Here is a 23,382-nt window from a genome sequence, read left to right on the forward strand (position 1 = left end):
GAAGACAATTGCTGGTGTTCTTCTGATCCTATTAATACCACAGGCAGGCAGCTGCAGTATTTACAGTTAGTGTACTGTGTCCTCTGCACAGTGTGCACCTAAAGCTACCTGAAGACAATTACTGGTGTTCTGATCCTATTAATACCACAGGCAGGCAGCTGCAGTATTTACAGTAAGTGTACTGTGTCCTCTGCACAGTGTGCACCTAAAGCTACCTGAAGACAATTGCTGGTGTTCTTCTGATCCTATTAATACCACAGGCAGGCAGCTGCAGTATTTACAGTTAGTGTCCTGTGTCCTCTGCACAGTGTGCACCTAAAGCTACCTGAAGACAATTGCTGGTGTTCTTCTGATCCTATTAATACCACAGGCAGGCAGCTGCAGTATTTACAGTTAGTGTCCTGTGTCCTCTGCACAGTGTGCACCTAAAGCTACCTAAAGACAATTGCTAGTGTTCTTCTGATCCTATTAATACCACAGGCAGGCAGCTGCAGTATTTACAGTAATAGGGCGTACACACGGTCGGACTTTGTTCGGACATTCCGACAACAAAATCCTAGGATTTTTTCCGACGGATGTTGGCTCAAACTTATTTTGTCTACACACGGTCGCACAAAGTTGTCGGAATTTCCGATCGCCAACCACGTGGTCACGTACACCACGTACGACGAGACTAGAAAAAGCCGGTTCAGAACCAAGCGCGGCACCCTTTGGGCTCCTTTTGCTAATCTCGTGTTAGTAAAAGTTTGGTGAGAGACGATTCGCGCTTTTTCAGACTCGTGGCTTTCAGATCGTTTTCTGCCGTTCAGTTTGTGCTTGTGGGTTTGTATCTGCTCTTCAGTGCGTGCAAGCAAGTTCCGCGTGACTTTAAGTAGTCATTGTATTCTTGTTCGTTCGTTACTGTTTTTCAGGTCGCTCTTCACAGGCCTTGCTGTTCTTCAGTGTGTTCTGTTACTTCGTTCTGAACAGCCGACCGTTTTCTAGCCATGTTGCGTATACGTACTCCTCGTAGAGTTCGTGCTGTGCGGGGGCTTGGTGTTGGGGTCCTGACCTTGACACAAGTCCAGTCCATGAACAGGGTGGGGAGGAGTTCATGGACCAAGAATTGGTTGCTTCAGCGTGACCAGTTCTCTCATATGCCTTTGCTCCGTGAGATCCGTGAGAATAATCCTGATGATTTCAGGAACTTTCTCAGGATGACGGACCTTGTGTCTCACCGTTTGTTGGCTTCGCTGACCCCCTATATCAGCAGGCAGGATACCTGCATGAGGCAAGCCATCACTCCGGAGCAGAGGTTGGTCGCTACCCTGCGGTATTTGGCGACAGGGAGAAGTCTGCAGGACTTGAAGTTCTCGACAGGCATCTCCCCCCAGGCTCTGGGGATCATTATCCCAGAGACCTGTTCTGCCATCATCCAGGTCCTGCAGAAGGAGTATATGAAGGTAAGATTTTTATCCTTTTATATCACATTTTATTGTATTGAATGTTTGCTAATATATTGTATTTCTTTCCTCATTCCCTAATTACCATGCTTGTAATATGCTGTGAATGTCCCCTTTGTTCTCATGCATGCTGGTTTTTTATGTAATTATTATTTTAGGTCCTTCATACATATTTGCCCTTCACTAACCTCCCCAGCATGGTGTCTCCTGGCCCTATATTCACCTCATGTAGTCACAAAACAATGTATTTTATCAGCTCCATAGTAGTGCTTTACCCCAAACACCCCCTAAAATGTTTGGAAATGTTATTTTTTATTTAAATTCAGGCAGAGTGCCAGAGGTTTTTTTTGTGGTGTCCCCCAAATTTTTTTAGTAACCCTCCCTCCCTCAACTGCTAAGTCAGCTGATCCCAATTCTCTATCCTATATCATCTATCTGCTGACTTTGCCAAACCCATACACACTATACCCATCTCTTTACTGGTCAGATTTATGGATGAATTCACCAAAGCATGTAGTGCAAGGGCCTGCCAGTATACTTTCAAATGGTACTGTTTAAAGTTTTTGTATCCTATTATTATCTTGATAGGTAATATCAGAATGTCCAAATGTCCTCAAATGTGTACAATGTGTATTTATATCTTTGTATTATGACACTTCTTACCTGTCCAGTGGTCTGCCAATAGTGTAACTAAGGAGGGTCTGTTCAAAGTAATACCCATTATTTAGGCATTCATCTCTCAATGAAGTGAAGAGGGTTACCTGTCCAAGATTTACACACACCCACTATAATGTTTGAAATGGCCCATGAGAGGGGGGGGAGGGGGAATATGATAGGTGTACCTTATACTTTGGCCTTGATAAATTCCCCTTAGTAAATGCTATCTGGAGGTTGCCCCATAATGTTTGTGTATAATCTGCTTGCCATGTTTCTGAGTAAAAATAGTGATGTTTATTGTTTTTTCCTCAACAGTTTCCTTCCACGCCACAGGAATGTCAGACTGTGGCCTCCCACTTTGCCGAGCGGTGGGACTTTCCTAACTGTGGAGGGGCAATTGATGGGAAACACGTCCACATCGTCCCACCACCCAACTCGGGGTCGTACTATTATAATTACAAGGGGTTTAATAGTATAGTGATGTTGGCGGTGGTGTCGGCTAATTATGACTTCTTGTATGTGGACGTGGGGAAGAATGGCCGGATGTCCGATGGTGGAGTCATCGCCCAGACGGAGTTCTACAGGCGTCTCCAGAATGGCAGCTTGGACTTGCCAGCTCCAGAGGACAATGTGGAAGGACTCCCATTTGTGTTCGTTGCTGATGAAGCGTTTGCGCTGGGGGACCACCTGATGCGGCCATTCCCAATGAGGACCCTCACCCCGGAACAGAGGGTTTTTAATTACCGGCTGGCCAGAGCCCGAAGAGTGGTGGAGAACACATTTGGAATCCTGGCCAGCCGGTTCCGACTATTTCTGACACCCATCCATATGGCGGAGTATAAACTGAACCATATTATACTGGTGTGCTGTGTTCTCCATAACTTTTTAAGGAAACATTCGGCCAACTATGCTGGCTCAGTTGGGCCTGAGGCCGGAATCCTACATCAAACCACACTGACGGCGCTTGAAAGTGGCCGTCTTGGCTTGCCCTCCCTGAGTGCCCGTGATGTCCGGTTACGCTACCTGGAGTTCTTTGCGGGTAGGGGGGCTATCAATATGCCAGACAATCTGTGAAGCCTTTTTATAATAAAAAAAGAAATTCTTGGTGGACATTTACTGCTTGTGTTTGTTTTAGCTGACCCTGACAGAAATGTGTTGAGTCCAGAAAATGTCGTGATTGTGTAACCTTATACAAAGCACTGTTGGCTGTTATTTCCTAAATGCAAAAACACATTTCACTACAAGTGCACTTGCAACTGCACTGAAACTGCACTTGTAGTGCAAAGAGGATTTGCCCTTAGGAAATAACCCCCATTTTTGCTGAAAACAGCAATTACATCACCCCAAAAGTGTTGTATTGTAGTGTTGAGACAATAATCCACACATTCTTGAGTAAGCAACTTTTTTATACCTGCACAATAACATGTGCATTTACCAAAGGTTTTTAAAACAAACCAACATGTTTGTTGTATAACAATTTTTGCAGTAGCATTATCAAAAATCGAAATGTCCATTTCAGATAAAACAGGCCTGTGTAAAACCAACAAGAAAGCCAAAAAACTTGAACTTACAAAGTTCACATTAGGTAAAACCTGAAGGCTATATCAGACATCAGTATTTAGGAACTGGGTTTGATATAGCGTTCAGATGGGGGGAAATCACCCCTGGAAAAGCCAAATTTGGAAGATGCACACCAATTTACGAATGTCAACATGTGCTATCTGCCATCAGGGGGGATCAAGGGACGCGTTTTGGGGGAGCAAGCCCTTCCTCAACGCTACTTTATAATTAAGGAATGGGTTGCACCCCCAAAACGCGTCCATTGATCTCCCGTGATGGCAGATAGCACATGTTGGCACACTGTGTGCATCCTCCAAATTTGGCTTTTCAAAACATTGCAAAAATATTTAAAAGATTGGACCACAATCCAAAAAGTGATTTTGTGGGGTTTTAAATTCGCCCCAAAACATCAATGATGTTATAATTTTTTTTAATAACATCATTGATTTTTTGCTGTATGTTTTGCAGTTCTACATTACACCCCATGATCTCCCCGATCAGGATCTGGGCACTTTCTGATGTGAAACGTTCTGGATCCACAACCTCACGGTCACCTAAAAAGAGAGAAAAAAAAAAAAAACAGGTATCAAAAATCTGCCACCATCCATCTCTTTTACCTGAGCCTGTGGTCGCAGACACTCACCTGTTGTGGTGCCAATCTCCACCACATCTTCTTCTTCCTCCTGCTCTTCTTGTGTTGGTGTTAGTTCCCCTTCTTCCAGAGGTGGGGGGTCTGTGGTCTCCTCGGATGAGGGGTGTCCTCCGAGTCTTTTCTCCCCTATGTAAAACAAAAATGGTATAATTAGCACACAGATATTTGATGGCAGAACTAGAAATAGGAAACATTGCTTGGAAGTGGGGTACAATTGTCTATTTTAGCCGAGTTCCAAGATGTATTTTTTTTATTGCTCTTTGTCAAGCTGCAATACTTTACCTGTTTGGTACAAGCTTCACAGATGGAGACCCCCCTATAGTATACACTGGAGCACCTGTGTGGCCCCCTAATAAAAATGGTGTTCTTGTGCCCCACACTAGTGCTCCAGTGTCCAGATGTGAAAACAGCTGCTCAGTGTCCTCTCCTTACACAGAATCTAGTGTGCATTTCATTCTAGTAACAAACCCATCTACACAAACAACTATTTGGCATCCAAGTAGGCCCAAAAAAAATGTGGGAAAATGCATATGGCCTAAACAATGGTGTTTTAGAGGCCGAAAGAAAAATGTTTGATACAAACGAATAATGGGCCCATGAACATTAAAGTTGCCCTTTTAAACGTTACAATTAATAAAAGCATATGGAGCAGCACGAACGGAATAAAGACAGAAAGAATAGGAACACAGCACAACTACTTACTTTTTTGCAGCACTCTCCGGATCTTTCGGTACTGCTCTGGCTCTCTCAATTTCAGGTCCGACCACCGCTTCCTGAGCTGATCTTTCGATCGTCGTATCCCAAAATTCTTCTGTAGACTTTTGATCACTTTCGCCATGATCTTGGCCTTTCTGATATTGGGGTTGGGGTAAGGCCCATACTTTCCGTCATAGTCGGACTTCTTCATGATGTCGACCATCTCCAACATCTCCCCAAACGACATATTTGTGGCCTTAAAACGTCTCCTTCTGGATCGGGACGTGTCCGGATCCGGGTTTTCCTCCTCGTTCCTGCAATTAGCACGCACCTGCTGTGACTCCGCCATGTGCTCTTCCCCCACTGCGCCGAACGAAAAGGGGCGGGGAATAGACTAGAAAGAACGTCAGGGGCGGGCGGAGTTACACGCATGCGCAGTGTGTATTAAGCGTAACACGCGTGCGTATTACGTACGATCTGTGAGCGGAGGAAGGAGCATTGGACGCGCCGATCGTAAGAACGAAGGTAAGAGACAAACTTGTGCCTATACTGCTTCTACGTTGAAGCCTATATTGTAACAAGATTAGGAGAGTTTTGTCTGACATTAGGCTTTGTCTTGTGTTGTGTCTTGCAGTGAACATGGATATGCTAATGAAAGATAATGACTTCATGTCAGTATTCCTAGATATGTTAAGGGAGCTGCCCTGTCTGTGGGAGATTAAACACCCCCATTTCAAGAACCAAGCAAAGAGGAAGGCAGCACTGGAGCAATTGTGTGAAATTGTGAAGCAGGTGATCCCCACGGCAGACATCACCTATTTAAAGATATTAATTGGTGGCCTGAGGAGTACATATCTAAGGGAGCGCCAGAAAGTCCTGGATTCACAGAGATCCGGAGCAGCAGATGACATCTATGTCCCCAGGATGTTGTACTACGACAGGCTGCATTTTCTGGCAGGCCAGACTGAACCCAGGCCATCCCTCTCCAGTCTTCCTTCCACGCTTCCTTCCCCCCCGGCTGAGGCTTCTGACGCCCAACCTGGGCCTTCCAGGCCACATGTGGAGGAGCCCAGATTGAGCCAGGTATAGCATTCCTCTAAATATTTCTGCTTGTCCAACAAATGATGTTAACTAGATGTTAGTTGGGAGTACTAATTTAGGATTGTGATTGATGATGCAAAACATTACAACCATGTCCCTTTTTCATACACAGGGAAGTCGCAGCCAGGAGGTGGCCGGGCCGAGCCAGCTGGCTGATCTGCAGGTCCCTCCACCCCCCCTGGAAAGAGAAAGTGGCAGTAGGAGGAGTGCCCTAGAGGAGGCTACCAGAGGACTCTTTTGGAGGGCTACAGAGGTCCTGGGAGCACCACAGACCGTGGAGGAGGACATTGCTGCCGTCATTGCATATAAAATGCAGAGGATGGAGGAGGGCCAACAAGTCATGTGTGAGGCGCTCATATTGGAGGCTCTTAACAAAGGTATGAGGGGCCAAATGACAACTCAGACACACCTTTGCGATGGTCCTCCTCCTCCTCCTGCAGGTCCTCCTCCTCGTCCTCCCTCTCCTCCAGGTCCTCCCAGTCCTCCTCCGGGTCCTACTCCTCCTCCTGCCACATCTCCAACTGCACAGCCACAGCCGGGAAGGAAGCATGAAAGGAAGACCAGAAAGTGAGGACCCTGGATCCAGTCTGGTCGGTCAAAAAATGCAGCCTCTTGTGGTACCACAGCCTGGGGACATACATGTCATCTGCTGCTATCCGGATCTCTGCGAATTCTGGACCAGACTGCCCTCCCTTACATATGGACTCCTCAGGCCACCAATTTTGATGTTCAAGAATTGATGTCTGCCGTGGGGGTCCCAGGCTTCGCTAATTTCTCTTGTTGATCCAGTGTTGCCTTCCTCTTTGTTTGGTTCTGATCCCTTAATAAAGGATTTTTGTTTTGAATTATACTCTCCTATGTGTTTTACTTCAAAAATGACAGTTTGTTTGTGAGGATTCAGGTACATTTCAAATATACAATGTGAAATGAACAAGGGACACCAACAACAAACAATCTCCTTGAGATTAAATTATAAAAGATATCAATGGTATTGGGGTAACTTGACACACAAAACACACACAAAAATATTCTGGAGTAAAAATAAAAATAACATTGAACAAAGATCAGCCTTTGAAAAAATTCAAACATTAAAAAAAAAAAGGCTTAAAATCCCCCAAAAAATTAAATAAAAATAAAAAAATTCTGTCAGATGTGACAACTAATAACAATATATTCATGGAATCCCAATAAAAAAACAAAAATAAAACTTTGTGAGAAGTGTGTGTGAATATGAGCAGCAAAACTACTTCATTCTTGTCACATTATAAAGAAGAAGAGAGTGCGCTGTATTAAACCATTTTTAACATTGCAGCGTGACGAAAGTGCTGTATCCATTGCGAACGCTAAGTTTACCAGAACAAGCTGTTCCGTCTTGGAATTTCTTCTGAGCATGTGTGGCACTTTGTGCGTCGGAACAGGCCACACATGGTCGGAATTGACGCGATCAGATTTTGTTGTCGGAAAATTTTATCTCCTGCTCTCCAACTTTGTGTGTCGGAAAATCCGATGGAAAATGTCCGATGGAGCCCACACACGGTCGGAATTTCCGACAACACACTCCGATCGGACATTTTCCATCGGAAAATCCGACCGTGTGTACGGGGCATTAGTGTACTGTGTCCTCTGTACAGTGTGCACCTAAAGTTACCTGAAAACAATTGCTGTTGTTCTTCTGATCCTATTAATACCACAGGCAGGCAGGTGCAGTATTTACAGTTAGTGTACTGTGTCCTTTGCACAGTGTGCACCTAAAGCTACCTGAAGACAATTGCTGGTGTTCTCATACTAATCATACTACAGGCAGGCAGTTGATTCTGCTAGCTGCAGTATAATCAGTATATATATACATCCCAGCTTTGTGCAGCTACATCTCACTGCAGGCCATTAGTATGTCTGGAAGGCCAACAAGGAGAGGCAGACAGTCACAAGCCAATAAAAGAGGGCAAGCAGACTCTGTGTCTAGAGGCAACAGTGCTGGTCGTGGACACTGTGCATCCTCATCTGCACATGGCCATGGGAAACGCTTGTCCTTTTTTTCGGCAGCTGGCCGTGTTGAGCCACAACATGCCGAAGACTTGGTAGAGTGGATGACCAAGCTGTCCTCATCCTCTCTCACCCAGGCTCCGGGTACTTTGTCTGGCAAAGCAGCTGCCAACACGCCCTCTTCCCTTGGCTCAATGGCATCAGTTACTCCTTCCCTAGCCCCACCATGTTCTCCTGAGGAGTCCCCCGAACTGTTTGACCACAGTGTTGGGTACATGCTCCAGGAGGATGCCCAGCGTTTTGAAGGCTCTGATGATGATACCCAACTAGAGGAAGGCAGTAACGTGAGCCCAGAGAGAGGGGGTGCCCAAGAAGGACAGCAATCTGGCAGTCATGTTCCCCCAGCTGCAGCATACTGCCAGGTTTGCTCCAGTGATAAGGAAGTCATTGACTCCACGTGGGTGCCTGATAGGAGAGAGGAGGAGGAGGCACATCTCCAATGAGGCAGGATGCCCTCCAAGGGCCAGCTTAAGGGCAGCACACCGACTGCATCACACCGCAGAGCTCCGCATGTGCAGGGTGCTTTCTCTGCGCGTTATTCCAAAAGTTCTTTGGTGTGGGCCTTTTTTGAGACTAGTGCATCAGATCGCACCGCTGCTATTTGCAACATATGTCTTAAGCGTATCTCGCGTGGCCAAAACATCACCCGCATGGGCACCACATGCTTGACCAGACATATGTCGACCTGCCATGCAGTTCGTTGGCAAGCGTACCTAAAAGACCCACACCAAAGAACAAAGCGGACCTCTTCTTGCTCCTCATCAGCTGGGATCTCCAACCCCACTATACCTTCAGTCCTCTCTGAAACCTGCACTGAGAGGACACCGACGTCAGATTGTACCAGGCAAATTTCCCTGCCCCAGCTGCTGCACCACCAAAAGAAGTTTGCTCTCAGCCATCCACATGCCCAGCAGTTGAATGATAGCTTGGCTAAATTGCTAGCACTTCAACTGCTGCCTTTTCAGTTGGTAGACTCTGCCCCCTTCCGTGAGTTTGTGGAATGTGCGGCAGCCCCAAGGTATGATCGGTTCCAGCAACCATCGCCAGCGTCTGTTTTACATGGTGCAGGAATTCCTAGGGGCAAGATCAGACTTGGACACCTTTCCCACCGAAAATCCTCTGGGTTACTGGGTCTTGAGGATGGATCACTGGCCAGAGCTTGCACAGTATGCAATTGAGCTACTGGCCTGTCCTGCATCCAGCGTTCTTTCGGAACGCACATTCAGTGCTGCTGGAGGCTTTGTAACTATTCACAGGGTGCGCCTGTCCACCGACTCGGTCGATCGACTGACCTTCATAAAAATGAATCGGTCTTGGATCACCACCAGCTACCAAGCACCTGATGCTGATGTAACCGAATAATTTTTTTTGAAATGTCAGATCCCTTCAAAGACTGCCTATGCTGATGCTGAGTGACTATCCTGTTATGCTGATTGACTAACCTCTTCCTCCTCAATGATCATGCTGATAGCTTGTAAGAACATTTTTGGTTCTGGGCGCCGCCACCAGTGACTAAGGCCCAATTTTTCAGCCCCTGTCTAACAGGGGCGTGTAAATACAATTTTTGATACAATACTTTGCAGCAGGGCTCATTTCTGCATTCCAACTAGAGTATCTGTGAGGGGTTGCAGTGTTGTGGGACCAGCACTAGTGCCTAAGACCCAATTTTTCAGCCCCTGTTTAACAGGGGCATCTAATTACAATTTTTGATGCAATATTTTGCAGGAGGGTTCATTGCTGCGCTCAACTACAGTATCTGTGAGGGGTTGCAGTGTTGTGGCACAAGCACCAGTGGCTAAGGTCCAATTTTTCAGCCCCTGTTTAACAGGGGCATTTAATTACAATGTTTGATGCAATACTTTGCAGCAGGGCTCATTCCTGCGCTCCAACTAGAGTATCAGTGAGGGGTTGTGGGACCAGCACCAGTGCCTAAGGCCCAATTTTTCTGCCCCTGTTTAACAGGGGTGTGTAATTACAATTTTTGATCTAATATCTCACAGCAGGGCCCATTCCTGCGCCCACCAAGAGTAACTGTGAGGACTTACAGTGTTGTGGCAACACCACCACCACCAAAGACCCAATTTTTCTGCCCCTGTTCAACAGCGGTTCTCTGAGGAGTGAACTCACAGATCGTGTGTTCATACAGAGTATCCCTGCACAGTCCCATCCCCCCTTCAGTTAGAACACAAACTAGGAACACATTAACTCCTTCACTGCCCCCTAGTTTTAACCCTTTCACTGCCAGTGACATTTTTACAGTAATCAATGCAATTTTAATCGCACTGATCGCTGTATTAATGAAATTGGTCCCAAAAATGTGTCAAAATTGTCCGACGTGTCCGCCATAATGTCACAGGCACAATAAAAATCGCTGATCGCCGCCATTACTAGTAAAAAAAAAATAATAATAAAAATGCCATAAATCTATCCCCTATTTTGTAGACTCTATAACTTTTGTGCAAACCAATCAATATACGCTTATTGCGATTTTTTTTACCAAAAATATGTAGAAGAATACATATCGGCCTAAACTGAGGAAAAAAATGTTTTTTATATATTTATTGGGGGGGCGTGACCGGAAGGGCGGGTGTCTGATGAGCGGCCGCATGGAGTGAGTGAGAGCAGGGACGCTGTGTGCTCCGTCCCACCCCCGTTCTCATCGCTCCCCCCGGCCACAGGAACGGCGCCTCGGACGGCTTTGGCTCCTCAACAGATGCCTGTATCCACGAGCCCGGTGCCGTGCTGACCCCTCTGCTTCTCTGCTAAGAGCTCTCTTGACCTCCTAATGTCCGGCGTATGCTGAGGAATCCTCTGGGAGAGACGTCATCCCCTGCACGCTGCAGCAGCTTTCACTTTCACTCCCACACTCTCATGCTAAGCACGGAATAGAAGTCGGCTGGAGCTGGTATAGTATAGCATGGGGTCATGGGGTCATTTATATGGTAACCGGACTCTGCTGTAAAAAATTGTGTGACAACCCCTGATTCAGAAGTAATCCCTGGTAGTTCCTTGGTAATTTCTGGCAACTTGGTATTTGTGCAGTAACATAACTATGTGTCAGCACTTTGCCTCACCTGCTGTTTTGGTAGTACTAAATGTGTGAACAGAGTGAGCTAATATAGGAAGCAAAATATACTCCTTTTTTTCTCCCTTTTTGGGTGAGTTGCCGATACGGGCGGGGGAAGATAGGTAGTGGGGGGTCCCCTTGTTACTAAGATTATACCAATCCCCCTACTCTTAGGTGGGGCCATTATAAGCTATAAGCTAGCTAAAAACCCTTGGCTCCTTAGTGACTGCATGCATACCTGCGTACATACCTTACTAACCGTAGACTGCTGGCGACTGCCTTAGCGGCATTTAACCAGCTGCGAAAAACTGCGGTGAAGGAGGGAGGCTGCATTAAGTACTGCCGTAGCTGAGGTGCTCATGGGTGAGGGGAGCTACCCCACCCCGGCCACTTAAGGTACTGTAGTCTCCCCTTGTTTGAAATTCTCTTTCCCTCGTGTCGGGGTGTGTTGGGGTGGAGAGAGCTCCCCCCCTCCATACACCCATCACACACTCCATTTTTAGAGTAACAAGGTGGTTATTCTATTCAGCGGGTGGATGAGTGTGGAGAAGTGCTGCTAATTTCTTGCTGTTAAACTATATGTATATCTATAGGAGTGAATGATGCAGAATCTACGCTCCTCTAAAGAGAAAAATTCGCAGCACGCTGCGGCAGCAGCAGCAGCAGCAAAACTGGAGCAATATGCTCATGCCTCTGCTCTGACCCCTCCAAAAAAAGGGACGCAGCAAAAGGGCCAACAGGGGGGGACATCGGATAGGAAAAGCCAGGGCCAGCCACATTCACAGCCCTTAGGGGGTGTGTTGGCTACCCAGTCTTCCAAATTAACATGTAATAAAGGGCCAGAGCTAAGTGATCAAACCACAAATGTGAACCTGGAGCTAATAAACGACCCGAATCTACCCCTGAATAAAGAACCAACCTTAATGGATGTATTCACGGCTGTAGGGGTGTGTAATAGCTCGCTCAAAGATCTCTGTGAACAGATGAAAGGTCTTAAAGCAGATCTCCTAATGGTTAGACAAGATCTACAGAAGACGGCGGAGAGAACAACCGCCCTGGAAGAAAGAGTTAGTGGGCTAGAAGACAATGTGCACCCAATAATCAAAGAAATAAATTGGCTGAAGGAACAGTTATCTAAGCAGGCCTCTAAAATGGATGAGATGGAGAACAGGAGTAGAAGAGATAATGTGAGACTGATAGGTCTACCTGAAAGGAGTGAGGGCGCTAATCCAATTGCATTTCTAGAAAAATGGTTAGGGGAGCTAATCGGGAAAGAATTGTTCTCGGCTTCGTTTTCCCTCTATAGAGCTCACAGGATCCCTTTCAGGGCACCACAGGAGGGGGGTCACCCGAGACCCCTACTCCTGAGATTTCTTAATTACCAGGATAAAGTGACTTTACTGCGGAAGATTAGGGAAGCAGGGGAGGTCTTTTTTAAAGGGGCAAAAATATCATTCTATTCCGACTTCTCTCCGGACTTGCAGAGGCGTAGAGCAGAGTTTACCCAGGTAAAACGCAACCTACAAAAACTTAAGGTGCCCTATGCTCTTCTATACCCAGCGAGGTTGCGGATTGTGGCCCTGGGGGAGACTCTGTTTTTTAATTCCCCCGTTGAAGTTGAGAAGTGGCTGGAAGATAATAGAGAAAAAATTACGAACCCCACGTAGAGAATGGGGGAGGATATAATAGGCCGAGGTGCTGATAGGATGATACGATAGGGCACTGGGAGGTATAGGGGCTGCATTCTTGTCTTTGTTCCTCTGTTCCACCTTATTCTTTTCTGCTCCGGAGGGGGGTGCCTCTTAAAGATTATACCCCTTTCCGGCACCCGTTAACGGTTTTTGTTATGAAGGACGGGAGGGGATGGGTGCACACAGCTGTTTGGGTGAAGGGCGGTGTGGGGTTGTGAGTGGAAGAATTGGTGTAAAAGGGTGGTGTTAGTGTAAGAGGTAACGGTCATGGTAAATCCCCAGGGGATACACCTAGAGAGGTGGGTAGGGATATGGGGGGGGGGGGGTGGGGGAGATTAGGCGGGGTGGGAAGGGAAGGGGAGGGAATTTGGGAGGGAAGGGAAATAGGGTGGGAAAATCACTTGTTACGAACACCTACATCATTAGAAACCACACTGGAGGCCTCCTGGCCTCCACTTACAGATTATTGTTACACATGCAGGCACTTTTTGTAGTATATTTTAATAAAGCAGGGTAGACTTGACTAAATTAAGCGTGTATTTTAGAATCCACAATATGCACATATTTGGAATCAATACAGCAGTTGCTGGGAGAAATCTTCCTTTCTCTTTATGTCCTTCCTTTTTCTTTTTTTTTTTTCTTTTTTTTTGAGTAAAGAGGCGCATAAATTTCACTTTATAAAAACAATAGGGACATATAGGGTAATACTTGTTGTCACAAGACAGGCTCTTTAGAATCTAGATGTTAGTCGGGCCCTTGAAAATAGGATCCTGGAATATTAGGGGCCTGAGTTCTTCTCTTAAAAGGCTGGCAGTGTTTTCTGTGCTGGAGAGTTCTGGGGTGGACCTGGTCTGTCTGCAGGAAACCCACTTAACTAGGGATACCAGCCAGCAGCTACAGATGAAAAAATTTCAATATCAATTTCATGCATTTCACTCCTCTTTTAGTAGGGGGGTGAGTATCTTTGTGAAAGCTGGGGTAAAATTTTCCTGCAGACAGACCAGTATAGACGATTTGGGTAGATATATTTTTTTATTCTGCTCTATTGACGGCGTCATGTTTGTAGTGGCAAACATATACATCCCTCCCCCCTTTAATTTGGACATAATGTTTAAATTGCATAAATTTCTGTTGGATAAAAAGGAATGCCCGATAGTAGTTGTCGGGGACTTTAATGAGGTCCTAGATAGAAAATTGGATAGATTCCCGATACGACAACTCCCAGAGGAATCAGGGAAGACCCGTTTAAGTTTATTTCTGGAAGAAGTAGGGTTAGTAGATTTATGGAGGGTGCGAAATCCAGGCGCGTTGCAATACACCTGCTGTTCTATGTCACACTCCACGCTCTCAAGGATAGACCTAGTCCTGGGAAATCCCAGGGCACTCCAGCTGCTAGGAAAATTGCATACTGGCCAAGAGGTATCTCCCATTCCCTTATGATGGCTACATTAAATGTAGGAGAGTCTAAGCCTAGGAAGAGTTGGAGCGTGAGCCCACACTGGTTCGAAGTAATTAAAAAATCGGATGGGATCCTCCCCACTTTAAGGGAATTCGTGGAGTTCAATCAGGGCTCGGCGGCTCCCCCTGTGCTATGGGACACCCTCAAGGCATTTCTTAGAGGGGTCCTAATACAGCAGATGGCTAAATTTAATAAAGAGGCTAGGAGTGAGGAAGAGGGGATTCTGAGGGATGCTCTCAAGGCCGAAAATAACTTTATCAGAAATCCAACCCCGGAGCTAGAAAGCACCTGGCAAGAGAAACAACAAAAGTATAAATTAGTGGTCATGCAGAAAGCAGAGATTAGGCGCCTTCTTCAGAGACAGGAATTTAGTGTGGAGGGGGAAAGAGTAGGAAGAACATTGGCTATGCTTGTAAAATCAAATGCAGCTCCATCCACGGTCCTCGCTATTAGATTACAGAGTGGAGATATAACCTCAAGCACCCCAGAAATTGTACAAGTCTTCAGGGGGTATTATAAAAAACTCTACTCTTCGCAGAAAAAGGGCAAGGAGGCGATGATGGAGGACTTTTTGGAGGGGCTAACGATTCCTATGATATCACAGGAAGAAAGCGCCATATTAGACTCCCCAATAACGCTAGCAGAACTGCAACAAGCAGTAGCGGGCATGGCAAGTCTTAAGTCACCCGGACCCGATGGCCTTCCAAGCGAGACATATAAGCAGTATGGTGAAGTGCTGATCCCTGAACTACTAAAAACCTTGGAGGGGTCACTTGAGGGGGGCCAGTTGCCTGCTTCAATGTTAGAAGCAACAATTACTGTATTACAGAAGGAAGGGAAAGACCCACTGGATGTAACCGCCTATAGACCAATCTCTCTACTTTGTACTGACGTAAAAATTCTTGCCAAGGTGCTAGCAGTAAGATTGAACGGAGTTATTCATAAATTGATACACGAGGACCAGGCGGGCTTTATAGCCAATAGATCTACGAGCCTGAACATTAGAAGAGCGTTTTTGAATTTACAGTTACCATCGGAAAATGTAGGCTCGAGAGCGTTAATGACCCTCGATGTATCTAAGGCTTTTGATAGCGTGGAGTGGGGCTATATATGGCGCGTGTTGGAGAAATTCGGATTTGGTACGTCTTTTATAAGGTGGATTAGAATGTTATATACCCGCCCTAAGGCAAGACTAAAAATTAACAACGAATTTTCAGATTGGTTTGAGCTGGAAAGGGGGACTAGGCAGGGGTGTCCTCTCTCTCCTTTGCTGTTCACGTTGGCGATGGAACCCCTGGCCATCTCCATAAGGGAAAGCAGAGCGATAACTGGTTTTCTGCGAAAATCGGGCGAAGAAAAAATCGCGCTATATGCAGATGACATTTTGTTATTCCTGGGGGACTCGAGAAATTCACTACTGAGTGCGATGAGGATAGTGAAGGATTTCGGCAGCTTCTCTGGTTTAGAGATAAACTGGGAGAAGTCCGAGTTTATGCCCATAGATCCCATCAGCGAGTTAACAGCATGCGATATACCCCAGATGGTAATGGTGGACGCCTTGAAATACCTGGGAATAGTTCTGACGAAGGATCCAACCCGGTATATCAGTACAAACCTCGCCCCTCTTTTAACAAAGCTGAAACAAAAAATAGGAATCTGGAGGCGCCTGCCCCTGTCTGCCGCAGGAAGATGTAACTTAATAAAAATGGTTTGGATGCCACAATTGCTATACATCCTGCACAACTCGCCAGTCTGGATAGGCAAGAAGTGGTTCAAAAGAATTGATAGCCTCTTTAGGGAGTTGATTTGGAAGGGGAAGCAAGCCAGGATTCGACTTCGAGTGCTTCAGCTACCCACACGGGAGGGGGGCTTTGCCCTCCCACACCCCGAGTGCTACTTCTTAGCAACTCAGCTACAGCAGCTGCTAGGATGTGGGATACCGAAAGGCGGCACCCCCAATGGCAAATTGCTATTGCTAAGTACTCCACATAACACCCTAGTTGAAGCTCTAGAGGCGGATATGTTCCATGACAATTATCCAACTATCAAGCTGCTAATTAAACTCTGGAAAACTGTCAAGAAAATGATGGGATATGATGATCCAACAGTTTATACTCCTATTTGGAATAACCGTAATTTACAGGAAGTTCTTAAAATAGGTACTTTTGGGGAATGGATGAACCTTGGCATCAGAAGGCTAAGCCAGCTTTATAACGACACCAAGCTAAAGAGTTTCCCGGAATTAGTAGGGGAATTCAAACTACCTCAGAGCTCCTTCTTCCTATATCTCCAGATAGAACACGCTCTTAAAGCACAATTCAAAGCTCAGACTCCGCGCTGGGAAGAAATGCCTCTACTTCAGTGCATAATGCAGGTAAACCCTACTAGAGGTCTAATCTCAAGAATTTATGATCAACTAAGTAAACCAGATAATAGCGGGGGGATACTCCACGGACTAAAAGCCAAATGGGAAGAGGATATAGGGGGAATGACCCAGGAACAATGGGCGAAAACCTTGGAACTGAGTGTACAGGTCTCGGTGTCCCCTTGACAGCGGCTCTCTCATCTACTTTTGTTGAATAGATCCTACTATACACCTAAGAGACTTTTTAAATTTGGGGGAAGGCCTAATGACAACTGTCCCAGATGTCAGAGGTCGGGAGACCTCATCCACATGCTGTGGAGGTGTCCCAAGCTATTTAGATACTGGGAAGAAGTGACCGGAAACCTGGGAAGTATCTTTGGCACTACAGTAGTAAAAGAGGCCATAACCTGTATCCTGGGGCATAGAAGAGTTCTGGGGGAGAGACTAAGCACCACACTGGCCATCACGCGGGCCTTGTTTCAGGCTAGGAAGATGATAACACTAAGATGGCAATCAAAAGACCCCCCCTCGGTGAAAGACTGGATCTCTACTATTAATGATACTCTGAGTAGGGAAAGGGTGGAGTATATAAAGAGAGGCAACCTTCAGGAATTTGAAAGCATGTGGAAGCCATGGCTAGAGAAAGTAGGTGGTCCCTAGTAGGCAAGGCGAAGGATTAGTCCAAGAGAGGGGCTTCATGTAACTATATAGGTAACTGAGATCCTTGAGATCAAGGAGCGCTATAGTGAAGTGATTTTGGTACGCATATTTTCTTTTTTTTTTTTTTTTTTTTTTTTATTTGTGTGTCCTATTTTTCTTTTTTATTGTTTTTTCTTATTTTGATTAAATAAATAATCTTGATGGTTAGCAGGTTAAATTTTGAGGGGGGGTGGGGGGGTTGATTTGGGAATAAGTAAACTTTTTGTGTAACTCTGGGCAGTTTAGCAAAGAACGGGCATGGGGAGCCCATAAGTCTTTTATTATATATCCCTTTCCTGCTTTTCCTTTATCTTTTCTACATTTTTACTTCCTTATACGAGTCCCTTCCCCCTTTAATCAGACCCAGAAAATGATAAAGATCCATCAGTCACTGGGCTTTAGGGCCACTACAGATTGAGCTTAGGAGTTGGGAACAAGGGAGGACTTGCTGCTAAATTGGTACATTAAAGTACTCAGAGGGACGATATAAAAGGAATTAAAGGTAAAAAAAAAAAAAAAAAATATTTATTGGGGATATTTATTATAGCAAAAAGTAAAAAATAATGCGTTTTTTTTCAAAATTGTCACACTTTTTTGTTTATAGCGCAAAAAATAAAAACCGCAGAGGTGATCAAATACCACCAAAAGAAAGCTCTATTTGTGGGAAAAAAAGGACGTCAATTTTGTTTGGGAGCCACGTCGCACGACTGCGCAATTGTCAGTTAAAGCGACGCGGGGAATTCAAATGGACGTACAGGTATGCCCATTTGCCCAGCCATGCCATTCTGCCGACGTACATCGGCTAGCGCTGGTCGGGAACCGGCTAGACCAGGGGTGTCCAAACTTTTTTTTAAAGAGGGCCAGATTTGATGAAGTGAACATGCGTGAGGGCCGACCATTTTGCCTGACATTCTTTGAACCATTAAAATTTGGTCTAATGCCGCGTACACACGATCGCACATTCCGACAACAAAATCCTGGATTTATTTCCGACGGATGTTGGCTCAAACTTGTCTTGTATACACACGGTCACACAAATGTTGTCGGAAATTCCAAAAGTCAAGAACGCGGTGACGTAAGACGAGCCGAGAAAATTGAAGTTCAATAGCCAGTTCGGCTCTTCTGCTTGATTCCGAGCATGCGTGGAATTTTGTGTGTCAGAATTGTGTACACACGATCGGAATTTCCGACAACGGATTTTGTTGTTGGAAAATTTGAGATCCAGATCTCAAATTTTGTTTGTCTGAAATTCTGACGGAAAATGTCCGATGGAGCCTACACACGGTCGGAATTTCTGACAACAAGCTCCCATCGAACATTTGTTGTCGGAAATTCCGACCGTGTGTACGTGGCATAAGAGTGTTCGTCCGAGCACTAATACACTGCCCAACAAGAATTCTCCTGCCTTTGTAGCTGAGTGTGGTGAAGAGATGAGCTCGGGTGTGTTATCTGAATATACCGTATTTATTGGCGTATAACACGAACATTCACTTTAAGAGGGAAGTTTCAGGAGAAAAACTAAAATTTTAAATAAAGAACTGTGAAGCAAAATAAGGGTCAGTGCCCATCAATGCAGCCTTATCAGTGCCCATCTGCAGCCCCACCATTGCCATGAATGCAGTTTCACCATTGCCATGAATGCAGTGCCACCATTGCCATGAATGCAGCACCCCCTGCCATGAATGCAGTACCACCATTGCCATCAATGCAGTCCCACCATTGACATGAATGCAGCACCCCATTGACATGAATGCAGCACCTCCATTGACATGAATGCAGCACCTCCATTGACATGAATGCAGCACCTCCATTGACATCAGTGCAGCCTGATCCATGCCCATCTACAGCCTCAGAGGGGACAGGGAGGGGGTGGGACAAGCACCAACAGATTACATACAGGAGAATCTGTTTTCTCCACGGTCTCTTTAATACAAAGTCCCGCCTCCGTCCAATGGCAGCGTAGTAGATGGGACTTCCTTTTACAGAGGCCGCCATGTAAACAGGAAATTCTCCTGTATGTACGTCACTCATCCTGCCCCCTCCTTGTCCCCTCCAAGGCAACCAGCATATATAGTGCCTCTATAATATTTTATATATATGTGTGCGTACCTATACACACGCATGTATACATGCGCTTTATACGTATTTTAATTTTTAATTTCTACTTTGGATCTAATGTTATTTTCAATTTGTCATATTCATCTCTAATGTATTTTTCTATGAAATGTAGTGCCTCTATAGAATTATATATATATATGTGTGCGTACCTACACACGCATGTATACATTCGTTTTATACGTGTTTTAATTTCTACTTTGGATCTAATGTTATCTTCAATTTTATGTCATATTCATCTCTAATGTATTTTGGGGGTGCATATAGGTCTTGGGGATGTTCCCATTTTGTAACAGATTGTTGCTACCACATGAGGATGTTGATTTTAAATATATCCATAGTACACAAGATTATTAAGTGACACTACATATAATCAACATGGTATTAGGGATATACTTAGAAGTCATCCATTACACATGAGATTTGATTGTGGATATTTACTGTTAGACTGCCTTGTCATACAGTAGCACTGGTATATTTTGTATGTTTGGGATAATATATGCTGAACATCGGTCTCCGTCCTGCACAAACATCACATTGGCTGTTTATATATTTCTCTATATGTGGATATTTCCTTTTGGGCTATGAGTTGGACTTTATTAACTCGTTCCCCATATACACAGCTGTAAATCCTAGTTTGGCAGATGCTTGTTGCTTTCTGCGGCGCTGTTCAATACACTGAGAAATAACACATGGAGCCTGGCACTAGAGTGTCTGCAAATCCACGGCAAAATGGCAGTGATGACTATATTTAGGCTGCAGAGCGTCCGTCCAATCAAATCCCCCTGATGAAGACACGTGACCCTGTGTCGAACACGCATAGGGAAAGGGCCAGGATGGAGCACGGAGCCTTTCACTCCACTGAGATGCGATGCACAGCTTATCCCTCCTGACAGGTAAACTTTGAGGCAAACTTTGGAGACTGTTATCAGATTGGTGCACTCACGCACCTTGCAAATGTGAGTACCCTAAATGTAGGGAGCTTTTATCCTAATAAATATTTATAAACTATATCACACTATCCAGTTTTTCTTTTTCTTTATTCCTAACTGTGGAGTTGCTGCTGAAAACTGTGTATCTGGATTGCATCACTGAGCCGGGGGATGGCTCATAAGCGTGTTTAGACTCAGTCTCACAGCTGAGTCGCACGCTCTGAGGTGAGCGGCTGTCCCCGGGGGGGGGGTCACTGGATGGCACTTGAGCATGGGATTCTGAGCACTAAGCACTAAGATTAATGCACACACGTTGGATTTTTTATGGACTGTTTTTATGGACTTTATGTGCATTTCTTTCATATATTGGACTTTAATAATCACATACCACATCTTGGATTTGATATTCACACTCATTGTGTGGCATTTGGCACTTTGTTGTATTTTGCACTTATCACTCTGATATATTTATTTATATACATATATTTTTTTTTTCACGGTAAATTTCAGACTATATAAATGATTTTTTCATCCATTATATATACAGGTAGTAGTTCAGTAATCGCTACTCTCATTCTAATGTATACATCTAGTATATTATTTACACATTGCGCTTTAAAATCACTTGTTTTATATATATATATCCTTTGTGCCTTGCTGTGGCTGGATAAGCCGCTTATGCGGTATTTTCAGTATACCTCATATGCATTAATAATCTCCAGATTGATATTTTCACCTTAGCACAGCGTATCTTTTATATACAGCATATATATCTTTTGTGGCGCTTGGGGATTCGTTGCGGGCCACAAAAGATATACATGTCCAAATTACCAGGGGGGCCGTTCGGACTTTGGACATGCTTGCCCTAGACTGATCATTGAGCCAAAGGAGTGCCTGGCTGCAGGGCAATTCAAAGAAAACAGCTAAGAGACCTTTAATACTGATGGCTCCTATGGGGGTACCGCTACATATAAATAAGTGTATCCCACCACCATTCACATGGACATACACTCACGGTTCTCTATTGCCCAACTTTCTCCAGTGTAGCAGGCAGACATAGAGATATCCAACTGACTGGCTCAGCCCTGCCACTGTCAGACCCTCTTTGGAGCTCGTATGTCTCGGATGTTTCACATTCTGCAGAAGGAATTTGAACAGAACAAAAACATCCACATAGTGTGACACTGTCAAACGGAACAAGTTTATTTAAAAAAAAAAAAAGACCCTCACATACAAATATAATAACAAGCTTCGAACCAGATCAGACTGGAGCCCGGCTCTGCCTTGCAGTTTCCCGGTTGCACTCTATCACACCGGAGACCGCTCTGTGAACCAGAGCTGACAGATACCCGACTCCTTAGAAGCTTCACACACACTGTCTAGCTCCTGCTGATGCATTTTGTAGTCGAAGTTAGTTCTTCTAGAGGGTCAAAGAGGATTCCCTTATATCAGTGGTCAGTGTAGTGGCCCCTTATATTGGAGACCATAGAGAGGACCCCCTTATATCAGTAGTCAGTGTAGTGGTCTCTTACATTGGTGACCAATGAGAGAAGGATCCCCTTATATTAGTGATCAGTGTAGTGGTCCCTTACATTGGTGACCAATGAGAGAAGGATCCCTTATATTAGTGATCAGTGTAGAGGTCCCTTACATTGGTGACCAATGAGAGAAGGATCCCTTATATTAGTGATCAGTGTAGTGGTCCCTTACATTGGTGACCAATGAGAGAAGAATCCCCTTATATCAGTGGTCAGTATAGTGGTCTCTTACATTGGTGATCAATGGGAGAAGGGTCCCCTTATATCAGTGGTCAGTATAGTGGTCCCTTACATTGTTGACCAACGAGAGAAGGATCCCCTTATAGCAGTGGTCAGTGGGAGAAGGACATTCTTACATTGTCATCAGTGAGAAGACTTCCCCCTTACAGATCATTGATGGCAGTTGTTACTGAGAAACAGAAATTGTTTATTGCTCAAGGAACCCCTAGAAACCTTTGGAGGAACCCTGGCTGAGAAACGGTGGACTAGTCAGTAATATATCTCTACCCCCCTTGGTGGGAGTGAAGATGACGTAGGGTTGCCACCTCATCCCTTTAAAACCGAACACATATGAATTACACAGGTTCTGTGGCTGATTAAGGTGGTAAGTAAACTTACTTGGTGCCTTATCTGCAATAAATTAGCCTTTAGAACCCGTGTAATTCATATGTGTTTGGGTTTAAAGGGATGAGGTGGCAACTCTAAGATGACCCCATCTATATCTTTTTTAGATGGGAATGAGGGACATCTATCAGCAAAAGTATGCAGGCATATGACACACCCCTTGTCACACCCCCTTAAAGGAGAATTGTACAAAAAAATAAAAGATGAAGGCTCAGCGAGAGAAGATGGCGCCGCAAAAGGTGAAAAGTACACCAACAGTGAAGAAATCCAAAAAGGCTACCTGGAGGTTCACTCTGGATCTTACCCATCCTGTAGAAGATGGCATCTTTGACTCTGCCAACTTTGAACAATTTCTCAAGCAGAGAGTGAAGGTCAATGGGAAAACTGGAAATCTTGGGAACGTTGTTCATATTGAACGTCAAAAGAACAAAATTAACGTTGTTTCGGAAAAGCAGTTTTCTAAACGGTACCTAAAGTACCTCACAAAGAAATACCTCAAGAAGAACAGTCTGCGTGATTGGTTACGTGTAGTTGCATCAAACAAGGAGACCTATGAGCTTTGCTACTTCCAAATCAACCAGAATGAGGAGGAGTCTGAAATTGAAGATTAAATGTCTTTATCAAATAAAGATCTTTTATGCAAAAAAAAAAAAAATAAATAAAAGATTGCTTAAACCCACAAGTGTTTTTTTCACCACTACTATTCCTTTATATTGGCTTTTGGAATTTACACATGCAGCA

General features: G+C 44.8%; 1 protein-coding gene and 1 pseudogene across 1 annotated transcript in view; both read left to right on the plus strand.

Moving 5' to 3' along the window:
- LOC141121832 (uncharacterized) overlaps positions 1–23,382 on the plus strand; it is a 207,896-nt gene that overhangs the window by 167,686 nt on the left and 16,828 nt on the right. The window lies entirely within an intron of this gene.
- On the plus strand, positions 22,815–23,285 carry LOC141121899 (ribosomal protein eL22-like pseudogene; annotated as a pseudogene).

This window comes from Aquarana catesbeiana, unplaced genomic scaffold (assembly GCF_042186555.1).
Source record: "Aquarana catesbeiana isolate 2022-GZ unplaced genomic scaffold, ASM4218655v1 unanchor233, whole genome shotgun sequence".
Classification (NCBI taxonomy): Eukaryota; Metazoa; Chordata; class Amphibia; order Anura; family Ranidae; genus Aquarana; species Aquarana catesbeiana.